This window comes from Choloepus didactylus, chromosome 3, assembly GCF_015220235.1.
Source record: "Choloepus didactylus isolate mChoDid1 chromosome 3, mChoDid1.pri, whole genome shotgun sequence".
Classification (NCBI taxonomy): domain Eukaryota; kingdom Metazoa; phylum Chordata; class Mammalia; order Pilosa; family Megalonychidae; genus Choloepus; species Choloepus didactylus.
In genome coordinates, this window is record NC_051309.1 from 123,094,322 (window position 1) to 123,108,696 (window position 14,375).

Genomic DNA, 14,375 nt, shown 5'->3' on the forward strand with positions numbered 1-14,375 from the left:
AATTTAATGGGTCATTTCTTGGTTAGACTGCAGGCTGAAAACAGAACCCTATGGGCAGAATACAGACCTGTTGTACATCCTGTGTCACATATGAAGTAAGATTTTGAGAATGTGCTCTGATTTAGGGTACAGGAAGTGGGAAGAGTTGCCCAACCAGAAGTCCAGAAGATTCCGTCATGCTCAAATTAGAGGAAACATCAAGAACTGGGTTATTGTCAAGGGCTACATCTAGAATTTATTTTTCCTTTTAATTAAACAAGCATTCTTTTGTTGTACCTGAGCAGGTTGGAAAGCAGATTTGTTCTTTTCAGTACTTTATTGCTCTTAGACTAATGCAGTAACAAATCTCCTTGAATCTTCCACTCTCTTTTATATACAAGTTCTTTATCTCAACAGTTTTCCTTTTTAATGGATGGTAGCTTGCCAGCCACTTGGCATTAAAAGCCAGACTCCTGGAAATGCAATTTTCCAAATCCATTAACCTTTATTCATCTCTTATGGTAATAAATGTAGAAGGATCACGTCACTTTTCTGCAGTGAATGATCTAATATAAATTGGGTTTGTCTGACCTTTCTTGAGTGTCCTGAAGGATAGGCTTTATAAAACTAAAAGAAATCTTACCAGATTTTTTAGGAATATTGAATTTCTCTTCTGATGTCTATCTTTGCCTTAATATCAGAAAGTTATTTCACCTTAGTTCATTCTGGGTTCAGACAAGTCAAATAAACCCTTTCTGGAATGAGATTTAGCCTGGTTTAACCAATTTCCTGCCCCCTGTAATAACTGGTAATTATAGCACAGCTAGTAATAACTGCACAAACATGAAGGAAAATGTTATATGGATAGTATTGTGATGTCACTTAAATTGTGGGAGCTTGTAAATTTAAGAAATAATAAATGAATTTAGCTTGTAAATTTAAGAAATAATAAATATACTTAACATAAATTATATGGACTAATCATTTTCATAATGCTAGTTTATAAAGGAAGATGTTTTATATATATATATGCACCATCAAGCTAAAAATCATACCCAAGAAATCAACATTTTAGTGCTATTACCTTTCCAAGATAGTTTTGTTAGAAGTGCTCATACAGTTTATTTAGATACTAATGAATAAACATTTACTTAAAGAAAACATGTGTGTATAAATATAAAAAGCTAATATGTACAAGAGTAGCAGGGCTATTGACTAAATTAAACTTTTAAGTGGATAAGAGACTTTGTATGCTACCTTAGAAAATCTTGTCTCTTTTTCTGATAAAAACTTGAATTGTTGTATAACTGACTTAATTTTTATTTGAGAGTACAAAATATTTTGTTCATTAATGCCTTTTATAGTCACCTTCAACTATAAAAGAAAACCAGGAACATACCTCTATCTCCAAACATCCATATTTTCACATATTTTCTGTCTTGCCTGTTTCATAGGAAGAATTATTATGCTCTTGATCACATCTTTTCTTGCCTATTCTAGAACTTTGCTCTGTCCAGGAATTGCTCTCTTTCTTTCCCAATTTTTTCATCATTGATTCTAGAGATGGCCAAGGCTGAGCCTGCTGGGGTTAAAATTGTCCAGCTGCTGGGGAGAGAAGGATGCTTTGGTTGAAAACTTAGCAATCTGATAGCCTAATGCTACTAGACTTCTGAGCAGTTTTGATTCTGTTGGCCTTTCCCTCCTTCCTGAATCTCTTCCCATTCAGACTGTAGAGTGCTAGTCATACATTCAACAATTATATTGAACTACCTCTGAAATAATGGCTTCCACTTGCTGAACCTGAGTATGTACCAAGCTCTGTGACAAGTTATTTTCTTGTATTCTCATTTTGTTCTCCCATCTGTTCCATGACATGGGTACACTAACGATCCTGATTTACAGTTATGAAAACTGAGACTTGGTAGTTTCCTCAAGTAAATGCCAGAGTAAGGGAATCACGCCCACATGTATTAGACATCAAAGCCCATGTCCTTAAACAGAACATACAGTACTACCTGTTCATGCTAGATACCATATTAGGGCCTAGAAATGGAGGTGAAATAGGTCAAATACACAAGTAAAAACTCTCTCAATAGTCACAGAACTTAGAGTATAGTGGGAAAACAGATAATAGAGATATGCTCCAGTGCAGTGAGCAGCCTTAATTTGTCTGGGGAATTCAGCAAAGTCCTCAAAGAGAAGCTGGTGCTTGAAGGAAGAATAAGAGCCTGCAACATGATTAAAATAGGGGGGAAATTCCAGGCAGAGGAAACAGCAGGTGCAAAGGCATGGAAGTAGGAAGCATATTGCATATTAAGGAGTTATCAGAAGTTCTTTGTGGCTGGAGCATATCATTTGAGGGGAGGTGACAGGAGATGTAACTGGTGAGTCAAGAAAGGACTAGATTGTAAGGAGACTGGTTCATGGTTCTCTTCTTCATCTTTTTTCTCCATTGCTTCCTCTTCCTTCACATATTATTGTTATGAAAATACTAGTATCTTCCAGGGGTCCAGCTTTCCATCTTTGCTTATCTGGACTTCCTTCCTAGACCAATCATCCACTTCCATACCTTCCTTTACCACCCAGATGCTGATGCCTGTTCAGTCAGTATCCTTAGTGCAAACCCCTCTCTTGATTTATTATTTTTCATCTGACTACTGTAACCTCCTCCTTTTTTTTCCCCTGCAGGTCTTTCAAACTTAACATGTCTAAAATGATTTCATCATTTGTTCCCACCCCACAAACACTGTCCTCCTCCTTTCCTGCCTTGGGTGATATCATAACCACTGTCAGTCACCTGTTTGGGAAATTTAGCACTCCTTTGGTTCCTTGTCCTTTCTTGTTCTCTGTAGTTCTTGTTGATTCTCCTCTCTTATTCTTTCCTCTTCTCCAATCTCCCTTTTATTGCCCAAGTTTAGGCTCACTTGTGTCTCACCTAGAACATATTATAGTAGCTTCCTAATTGATCTCACTCTCTATAGCATCTGCCTTTTACAAACTCTCATCTTTACAACCGGCACATCTGATCATGTTACTTCTTACTGGCATCAGTTGTATATTTCTTTAATTGCTACGTTAAGAGTAAAAAACCTATCTCTTGTACCTCCAGTGCCTAGCATCATGCCTAATACATAGTAGGTGCTCAGTGAATAGATCAGTTTTTAAAATTAGAATTAAAGACTCACATGTGCAGTACTAGATAGAAGGAAACACAACAGAGTTTGGTTTTATAATATGCTTTTAATAATTAAGGTATTTCAAAGCACTTTACTGTGCAATAGATAATTCAAATATTTGTTGTCTAGGGATTGTGTTGGCAAATGGAAAAGCCATTATCTACTGAAAAAGAACTTACATTTGGCTGGAAGGAAGAAGGAGAATATAATGGCCCATGATTCAGAAGTTCTGCCTTAGCTGTTGTTTTTCTGAAATATTGTATAGGATTATCTCAGAATTTAGGAAAATCTTCCCACTCCATCCCCACCAGCATACACAGACTCCTTGTACTCTCATTGCTGCAGAGAAATAAAATCCCTGAATGTCTAAAGTTCAGAAGTCATGTTCCCAGGCATGCTTAGGTAGGAGGAAGGATGCTGAGGAAAGGATGAGACAGAGAAAATAGAATTCCTCTGTGTTTTTTAGAGCTGGGTTTGCCATTGAGATAAAGACATAGATACTCCTTTATCATCATGGTGCTGACTAGGAATTTATCTGCCCTGAAGAAAGCAGTATCCCTGTACACCTTGAAAAAAGGCTACGAGCTTCCAAACAAGAGTATGTGAAAAGTGGCAAGCAAGGGAAATGATTCTAAAGCTGTTGTTCTCTTTCAAAGGAGAAAATAATGAAATTGTGAATTCTGAAATATCAGAATTTATTGTATCTAGCTAGCAACTCAAATTCAAGTATGATGGAATTGGCATTGGGAGCATTAGAAAAGAGAGCAAAAGCAAGTCATTTCCATCAACTGATGAATGGATAAAGAAAATGTGGTACATACGTGAGATGGAATATTATTCAGCTGTAAGAAAGAATGAGGTCCTGAAGCATGTGACAACATGGTTGAAACTTGAGGACATTATGTTTATAAATACAGTCTGATATAAACCAGAAAATGACCATTTTATTAGAAAGATCCTAGGCATAGCTAGAAAATTTTAATAAGGCAAATTTATATAAAGCTAGAACATTTTTCACTTCCTATTTTGTGCTCTTTTTTTTTTTTTTAAAGAAGGAAATAAGCTGGCATGTTTATTTATGAGTAGAAGAAGGAAAACATTTTGCTAGTTATTTTCTGACAATATCTATCTGTATAGCAGACTGAAATTTGTAAAATTTGAAATTTAACACGTTAGTTAATAGATATTCAGAGTATAAGAATACACAATTACCCTTTTACAGAGACTGAAAGCATCCACTTTCTAAATAGAACTGTTACTGGGGCATTCTTAGATCCGGTCACCAACCCCCTATGAACTTTGTCACCCTCTTAGAGAAAAGGGGAATCTGAAAGGAGTAATAACTTTTGGAACTAATTCTGGGAGTTTGAAAAGAGAAGCCATTTCCCTAATGTGAGGCGTATCCGTGCGGAAGGGAGCTGCTTTGACTTGTGGAGCCTTTCCAGGGCTCTGACAGCTGCCATCCCTCAGGTATACTGCTCAGGTATACTGGACCTCGAGGTTTGGCACATGAAGCAATACTACATTGTACACGACCCCCTAAACCCAATCCAATGTCTTTCCTCCATTAAGACTCTTTTTTTTTTTTTGCGTCTGGTTTTCCATCTATCAAATCTCCAAATCCCAGTTTTTCATTGGTTCTTGTGCCATCAGCTGCCTCTCTATTCGGCATTCCAAGTATCCTTTTGATTCACTTCTGCGCAGAGCATTTTTGAAATTATTGTCATGGAGACACCTCATGAATTTCTCTTTAGAGCCTTTACATTCACCGAAGTGATCCAGTGGGAAGCTGCCCTTGTCCGGGGCCCTGGCTGGAAGCTGTTAGTCCCAAAGTTCACGGCCGTTGGCATGACTGTGGCGACAGAAACAATACCGCCGGGAGGGTGCATCCAGAATAAGCTTTTAAATGGAAGATGCTGCCTAAAACATACCCAGGCACACACACACAAGTGTTCATGTTCCTCCCTGCCCGCCAATCCCCCCTCCTCCCACTTATCGTTTAGGGTGTTTCCACTAATTGGGGCTTAAACTGTAAGGGCATTTACTGTTTACCTAACAAGGAGGCCAGAGGCCATTGGTCCCAGGATTGTTGGTTCAGTGGTCAGTAATGTCATCAGTGATGAAACCCCTTCTGATCTGTTTTGCCATCTTCAGTTGCTAGCTATGCCATCCTTTGGTCAAGAGATGGCTGTCACCGTTTCAATCATCATGTCTTCATGTAATGGTGTCCAAAGCAGAAAGCAAGGATAGTCGGAGGGTGGTGGCAGACAGTCTTTCTCTGATCATACCTTTCTGATCAGGGAGGGAAATTTTCTCAGAAACCGTCTTGCAAAAAGCCTTCTTCCATCTCATTGTCAGAACTAGTCATTTGCCCATCCTAAGAAAAGTCCTAGCAATGGAGAACAGGACGTCCTGTATTGGGGCTGGTATATTGTCATCCAACCAAAATCCATCGTCATCTAAGAGCATTCTTTTAGAACCTAACAGCAAAGGGCATGGTTAGATGACGATCAAAGGAACAAACAAATATGGTCCTTGACAACTGCTGAGAATGTGTTTTGAAAGAATTTTTCAGTTGGTGTGATGTATGTATTACATTCCTGAAATCAGAGCTGGGTTTAAATTTTTAAATATCAATAGAAACAAGAGTGTAAATTTTAAACTCTTAAAGTTCTAAGGAAATCTGTTACAGAGGATTCTTTTTGTTCTTTTTTTTAAGTTTAATTTTTTTTAAAAGTAAATTTGGTTTTATTGAAATATATTCACATACTATACAATCATCCATGGTGTACAATCAACTATTCACAGTGCGATCACATAGATATGCATTCATCACCACGATCTATTTCTGAACATTTTCCTTACATCAGAAAGAATAAGAATAAAAAATAAAAGTTAAAAAGAACACCCAAACCATCTCTCCCCATCCCACCCTATTTTTCATTTAGTCTTTGTCCCCATTTTTCTACTCATCCATCCATACACTGGTGATTGAGTGTGATCCACAAGGTTTTCACAATCACACTGTCACCCTTGTAATCTACATTGTTATACACTCATCTTCAGGAGTCCAGACTACTGGGTTGGAGTTTGATAGTTTCAGGTCTTTTCTTCTGGCTATTCCAATACATTAAAACTGAAGAGGTATTATCTATATAGTGCATAAGAATGTCCACCAGAGTGACCTCTCAACTCCATTTGAAATCTCTCAGCCACTGAAACTATTTTGTCTCATTTTGCATCCCCCTTTTTTTCTCAATCCCATGATGCCAGGTCCAGATTCATTAGAGAGGATTTTTATAATAATTTTTACAATAACAATTTTGTTATCTTTTCAGTTTGAATAGTTGTTCTAAGATATAAGAAATCTTCAAGATAATCTTTAAAAATCTTTAAGATTATTGGTTCGTTCAACAAATATTTATTGAATGCCTAATATGTGTCAGGCAGAGTTTTAGGTTTGGGGAATACAACAGCCACAAAAACAAAGTCCCTGCCATCATGGAGCTGACATTCTAGTAGGGGAGATAGAAAACAAACACATAAAAATAAATATATCAAAAAATATACGTATCATATGTCAGGTAATGATAAGAGCTATGGAGAAGATAAAACAAGGTCGAAGTGACACAGGGAGGGAAGGGGGGAATTGCTATTTTATATTTGGTGGTCACGGGAATCCTGCCTGATGAAGTAACAGTTTAGCAGAGGCCAGAAGTATATGAAGGAGGAAGCAGACAGCTCAGGGGAGAGCATTATAGGCAGATGTCAAAGCAAATACAAATGGCCGAAGGTGGGGCCGGTTTGCTGAGTTCCAGGAATAAGGAGCTAGGCAGTTTAAACAGAATGGACAAGGGGAAGTGTGGTAGAAATGAGGTCTCGGAAAGGTGAGGGCTGGACAGATCATGTTTCAGGTTATGACACTGAGTATCTAAGTGCATCCTGGTATGAATAAAATATGGGTATTACATTTCTCTGTCATCATAGGCATAGTGTCTTCTGTTTGAAAGCAGATGATTATATTTACTTGTCATGTAAAATTTCCCTCTCTATACTTCTACAAGTTTGATGAATGTGGTGGAGCAAGCAGTCCCTATTCCATATTCAGTATGACTCTCCCCCCACCCCCCAACTGCTCTCTTATCATTTTTCTAAAGGAACAGTTTCTAAAAATTTCAAGTTTTAGAATGAATGCTGTGCATCTCCAGAATTATAAATTGAGCTGATTTTAAGATTTCATTATTGGAAAAGTAGATTAAAAAGTGCATAAATCAAAGTAGCCTCCAAAATTTCAGACTCATGGGAATTTATTGGAAAATAAATTCTAAGATGAGTTTTTTCAGTGTTTAAAAATAGCTATTGCTTACTAGGGACTTTATATATGAAATTTAATAATACATAATTCAGAGGGTAGCTGTAATATGCAGCATAGATAGTTATTAAAATACTATGTTACATGAGTTGTTTAACCCAAGTTTACACTGAACTGAAGGAAAACAGCCTCTCTTAATTATGGTGCAATGTGCGATAGTAGTGAGAGCACACGATTTGGCCTCAAAAGACCAGTTCCAACTATATGTTATATTATTTACTACCTGTATAGCTTTTGGAAAGTTGTCAATCCTCTCTGAGCCTCTCAGTTTCTTCACCTGAAAATAATACCCACCTAATCTGGTTGCTGTAGGGATTAATAGAGGTATTGTAGTATACACTCAATTAACTGTTATGAAATTATAAATCATATGTCATTAATGTGACTTTCAAATGGGAATCATTTGTACATTTATAATGGCTCTAGCTTCTCTGTCTAGGAGGATATTTAGGGTGGAAGTCTGGTTAGAAAGAGCAGAGACATTGAGGACCTGTCTTGTAGCTGCATTTGCATAGTAAACATACTGTTTTAATTAGGTTGTATGTTTATTTGGGACCACCTGGGAAGGAGGGCACTCTTGGGCGTCATTATGAATTTAATTATTCTGAAAATTCCATGGTAGCTCAACAGTCTCATATCAGAGAAAATGCTGTTAAATATATTATATTTGTATATAGTAACTAGTATCTGTATGTCTCATACTTAAATAGTGCTCACCTTGTATCAGGCACTTTTATAAATTCTCTACCTGTAGTGATGTGCTGTAGTCAGTTTGCACCACCAGCTCATGAGAGCTGCTTGTTAAAATGTCAGTAATTCTGTGAGCTGATTGACCTCCAGTTGTAGCTTGAAATCAGCCCAGGTAGAATACTGGCAAATGCTAAAAAGCAGCCTTTGCTCATAGGCCAGTTAAATATTTATCAGCACACTATCTGTATCAAGTAATTTTACTCTCACAAGAACTCTAAAATGGTTTCTGTAAATATTCCCATTTTACAGATGAGGGAGCTGAGGCGCAGTGTAGTTACGGTCACTTGCTTGTGGTCACATAGCTAGTAAGTGTCAGTATAGGGATTTTAATTGCTGCAGTCTGGATCTTGAGCTCATGGTCTTAACCTCTTTGCATTGTTACTATTGATGCTCCCAAAGAGGCATTCTCTTCTGTCTTAGATTGTCAGAGCTGGTATGACAAATACCATAAACTGGTTGGCTTAAACAACAGGAATTTATTGTCTCAGTTTTTGAGGTGGGAAGTCCAAAGTCAAGGTATTCCCAGGCCATGCTTCCTCCCAGAGTCTGCAGTATACAGGTGCTGGTTTGCCAATAATCCTTGGCGTTCCCTGGCTTGTTGAGGCATCTTTGCCTCTGTCACATGGTGATCTCTTTCTCTTTCTTTGGCTTCTCTTAACTGACTGCTTTTGCATATCCTCTACTTATAAGGACTTCAGCTATACTGGAATATGGCCTCCTTGATTCAGTTTGGCCTCATTCAAATGGGATCTTCAAAGGTCCTATTTACAAATGAGTTCACACCCACAAGACCAGGGATTAGGGCTTGAAAATGTCTTTGTGGGGAACATGATTCCCATACACTACCCTATCGTTAGCACCTTGCATTGGTGTGATACATTTGTTACATTTGATGAAAGCACATTTTTATAACTGTACTGTTAACTATAGTCCATGGTTTAACTGTTTATGTTAAGCAGTTCTATGGATTTTTTAAAAAAATTTTATTCTAATACCACATGTACTAGCTAGCATTTCCCCTTTCAACCACTTTCAGATATATATATTTTAGTGCTGTTAATTATGTTCACAATGTTGTGCTACCATCACCACCAAAACCAAATCCATTATCAAAAGTTTACAATCAACCCAAGTAGAAACTCTGTACACTTTAAGCATTAACTCCTCATTCCCCACCCCTACCATGTCCCTGGTAACATATATTCTAGATTCTGACTCTACAAGTTTGCTTATTCTAATTATTTCATATTAGTGAGATCAGATAATATTTGTCCTTTTGTGTCTGGCTTATTTCATTCAACATGATGTCTTCAAGTTTCATCCATGTTGTTGCATATATCAGAACGTCATTCTTTTTCATGGCTGAATATTATTCCACAGAATGGATGTACCACATTTTGTTTGTTCATTCATCAGCTGATGGACACTTGGGTTGCTTCCGCCTTTTGGCCATTGTGAATAACACTGGTGTGCAAATATCTTTTCAACTTAAGTGGTATTGCCGGGTCATACGGTAATTCTATACCTAACTTCCTGAGGAACTGCCAAAACTATCTTCCACGGTGGCTGCACCATTTTGCATTCCCACCAACAATGAATGAGTGTTCCTATTTGTACACATCCTCTCCAACACTTGTAATTTTGTTTTTTAAAAAGTAGCCATTCTAGTGGGTGTGAAATGGTATCTCGTGATTTTGATTTGCATTCACCTAATGGTTAATGATGTTGAGCATCTTTTCATGTGTTTTTTTAGCCATTCATGTGTTTTCTTTGGAGAAATGTTTATTCAAGTCTTTTGCCCATTTTTAAATTGGGTTGTTTTTTTGTTTGTTTGTTTGTTTTTGAGTTGAAGGATTTCTTTATATATTCTGGATACTAAAGCCTTACCATGTACAAAAATGAACTCAAAATGAATCAAAGACCTAAATATAAGAGCCAGAACTATAGAATGTCTAAAAGAAAACCTAGTGAAGTATCTCTTCAAGACATTGTGTTAGGCAATGGTTTCTTAGAATTTACGCCCAAAGCACAAACAAAAAAAAGAAAATAAATAAATAAATAGGATCTCATCAAAATAGAAAATCCCTAACATCTTACAGTGTTCCCTGCAAAACAGAATGCAGCGTCACAAGTGGGGGTTGGAATGCACTTTTAGTGATCACCTTTGTGGGTCTTCACCAACACCAGACAACATGGCCTAACCTGGGTTGAAAAGAGCCTGGGTCTCACTCTGCTTTTGAATAGCACTCACTATTCATTCTTGAGACTTACTCCAAAAGGTAAGGAGCTTGGCTTTGATTATATCTAAAACCTCTTTCAGGTGCAAAATTCTAACTTAACCAAATCCTGTCATCCCTTCTTTCCTCTTTGCCCTGGTATTTGGAGACCCAGCATCTGCATCACACATAGCTAATAGCTCTATCAGCGATTGAGCATTTGGGCCCATCAGTAATTTTCCCCTGGTTGTTTCATGCATATCCAGTTTATTTTCCCCAGAAATTAGGTAGGTTCTAAACTGATAACTATTGTAGTTTTGCAAATTAGGCTTTAAACGTCATGAAGGCAGAAACCCTGCCTTTTTTGTTCACTGGTATATACCCAGCATCTACCTCAAATTAGACATTTGTTAATTGAGTTGTATGAATAAATGAAATTTCTTTGATTCAATTCAACAATTACTTATGGACAACTTATTATGAACACAGAACTTTGTGATATGAGGAACCCAACAGGAGGTCCAACGAAAATTCATGCCAGAAAGAAACATGAACTGTAGCTGTGATTTAAGACCACATACATGTATCTAGCAATATATAATGCAAACAGGAAGTGAAGAGAAGGGACAAGCATTGAGGGGAGTCTTAGGCTTTATCCAGCCATAAAGAAGAGGGGGAGGTTATCCTAGATGAAGAGCATAATATGAAGAAAGGTATAAAGGTTGGACTGAGCATTTTGTTTTTCTTGGCATAATGCACACACATAAATAAATTTTAGGTATCATAAGTCTTTAAGTATTTTTATGAGTATCTATATATAAGTATTTAATGTATTCATGTAGTCATATTGATATATTTTATTTAAAAGATTAAAATGGGATTATATCATAAATTCTGTGTTTGTAGATAGAGCTAAATGGTGAATAGCTTTTGATTTCAGAATAATGAGCAGGAATTTGCAATTGTCTCAGCACATGCCCAAGCTCACGGTTTTCTCAAATACCTATCTTGTCCCTTCTACACCTCTCTCCTCCACCAATGTCTTGACTTTCCTGGCCACGAGTTGTGCCTATTGGTTTCTGATCTTTGTGGCTTCTGTGTCAGCTACATTCTTTCCTTTTCTTTTTCTTCTGATTTAGTCTTAGAAAATCTTCAAGGTGTTACCTCTTATGGCTGCATTTCACTTCTGCTGCATTTCACTTCTGGAACCTCCCCTACTACCTCCTGATAGCTTGACCAAGACTATGTTTTAGGAGGATTGATACCTAGGTGTAGGTCGAATATACTGTGGAGAAAAGAAATTGGAAAATTGGAAACACAGACCAGTTATATGGTTTGATGTGTGTCTGTGTATAAATACATATTTGCATGTATATGCACAGAATAGCTGTGGAAGAAAAGGAAGAAATTGGTAACATTGCTTTCCCTTAGGGTTGAAGAAAGTGAGTTCAATTTTAAGCCTAGTCACAGTTTCTCCTTAGGACAGGATGCCATATCTTCTACTCTTTGGGGGAGAGGACTAATCTCCAAGGTTCATTCACTAGATGGGACTTGATTTGTTTCTCCTTATCCTAGTAAGCGGTGGGAGAATTTCTGTTACTCCCTCTCTCTAATTAAGTTAAGGGACAAAATGTATCCTGGGGATGACTTAATGCTCTTTCTTTCTGCTGTGTTCAGAGTCAGTCATATTCAAGAAGTATTCCCTGAGAGGTATGCTGGGAAGAACCCTGTTAGAGAGATGTAAAATCGTTAGAAGACAAGGAGCTAGAATCCCCACTTCCCTTAGTGATACAGAGTTGTAGAGAGTAATTTGAGGCAGCTGAGAGGGAATCTGACCAAGAAAATATGTCTCCCACTTTATTTTTTTATTTTTTATTTTTTACCTTATTTATTATTTTTAATACATTTTTATGGTGAAATTTAACATATACAGAACAGTGATAACTTTCAAAGTATGATTTAACAAGTAGTTAGAGACCAAATTTCAAAGAACGTTAGGGATTACAGTTCCACCATTTCAGTTATTTCCGTAATGTAAAATAGAACATATATACAGACAGATGGTAACTTTCAAAGTACAATTTAACAAAGTTATATAGACAATTTCAAAGAATGTTATGGATTACAATTCCACAGTTTCAGTTATTTCCTTATTGTGAAATATAAGACAGATACAGAAAACTGATAACTTTCGAAGTAGAATTTAATGAGTGGCTATAGAACAAATTTCAAAGAATGTTATGGGTTACAGTTCCATCATTTCAGTTACTTCCTTCTAGCTCTTCTAATATCCTAGCTCCCCTCACTTTATGACAGAGGTTCCTCATCATTTTTCTTTCAGTATCTCAAGAAATAATTGTCTTCTTTTCCAATGTCATTTATTACAATAGCAATTTATTTCATTAAATACATTTTCCGTTATAAAAGGTACTCATGTTTATTTTTAAAATATAGAAATAGAAAGGAATACAGAGAAGAAGAAAAATGTCTTCCATTGTTTCAAGCATCCCAAAATAACTGCCATTACTTGAAACATTTGTTTCCATTTTTACTTTTATAGTACTTTGTTGGTGTGTGTAGGAAGTAATCTGGGCATTTTTCCCAGTTTGGTTTAATTTTTGTTTATTTGTGAAGTGTCTTAGATTACATTACCCTTATTAAATAATTACTGTTATTAACTGTTACTAATGATACATCATAATGTGTTCTTATCAATCTAAAACTGATGCAATAAAAAGTTCATTGCCGGAGCAATCTCATATGTTGCTCAGTTATTAAAAAAAGTGACTCACAGTGGAAATATGACTTTAAATATAATGAATTTAAAATTCCCTGGATTCTGGTTCTTTAAGCATTTCTTCTCTGTGGGCATTGGTTAGTGAGAATTCAGACAGCTCTTTGCTATACCCCAATACATTGTGGTCTTTTCCACCTCCTCAATTTTGCTCATCTCTTCATCTTCCCCTCTTTACCTGTCAAGATTCAAGTCATCTTCAAGGACTGCCACAAATCTAACCTCCTACAAGGAAGGTTCCCTTGTCACACTGACCTCATTCATTCTTGGCAGACATGGATGTGTCTCATTTCTATGAACCCGTGCAGTGCTTACTATCTGTACCATACACATGGTATTTATAGTCTATTTCCTTTTATTGTAACTATTCCCATATGTTTTTTTCTTTCACATCAGACTTGAAACTACTGAAAAGACAGTATCAATGCTTATTTTCTTAAACTTTGTATGTTTAATACAGCAAATTGTTCATTAAATATGTTCAGTAAATTTGAATTGAATGAGCAAAAGCTAGATTTTCAAATCCGATCCATGCCTTGCCTACATTCAGTGTATACTTAGGGAGACCATGAGGGATATTTATGTAATACTTCTTATTCTCAGGTCGGTTTTGTGTGTGTGTGTGTGTGTGTGTGTGTGTGTGTGTGTGTGTGTGTGTGTGTGTGTTTCTCAATGAGTTTTAACTTGGCAGGCAGATTTAATATGGATAATTTGTCTGGGAGTCATTTGTACTAAATGTTCTCAGAATCCTACCTTTTCTTTCGGGTTTCAGAATAGAAATACACCCCATATATTACCAGTGCCCTTCAATTAAATGATATTTTATAATCCCTTACCTAACCTAATGACATAATAGCTGCTAAACTTGTCTTAAAGAAATAAAAAATAGAACTATAGAATTTTAGATAACTTTTAAAATCAAATTCTCTAATTTTAGAGAGGAGGAAACTGAGTCCAGAGATGTAGGTATGCAGAAAGATGGGAGAGATCATTTGCTACTTCTCTGTGATGGCAAATTTCAGGCATATACTAGTTGGTAGAAAGATTTTTGGTCAAGGTACTTCTTGCAATCACATTATCCATGTGGG

At 36.6% G+C, this 14,375-nt stretch overlaps 1 protein-coding gene and 1 pseudogene across 1 annotated transcript in view; one reads left to right on the plus strand and one right to left on the minus strand.

Moving 5' to 3' along the window:
* Positions 1-14,375, plus strand: part of ANK2 (ankyrin 2) — a 739,617-nt gene that overhangs the window by 17,742 nt on the left and 707,500 nt on the right. The window lies entirely within an intron of this gene.
* LOC119529079 lies at positions 4,723-5,005 on the minus strand (annotated as a pseudogene).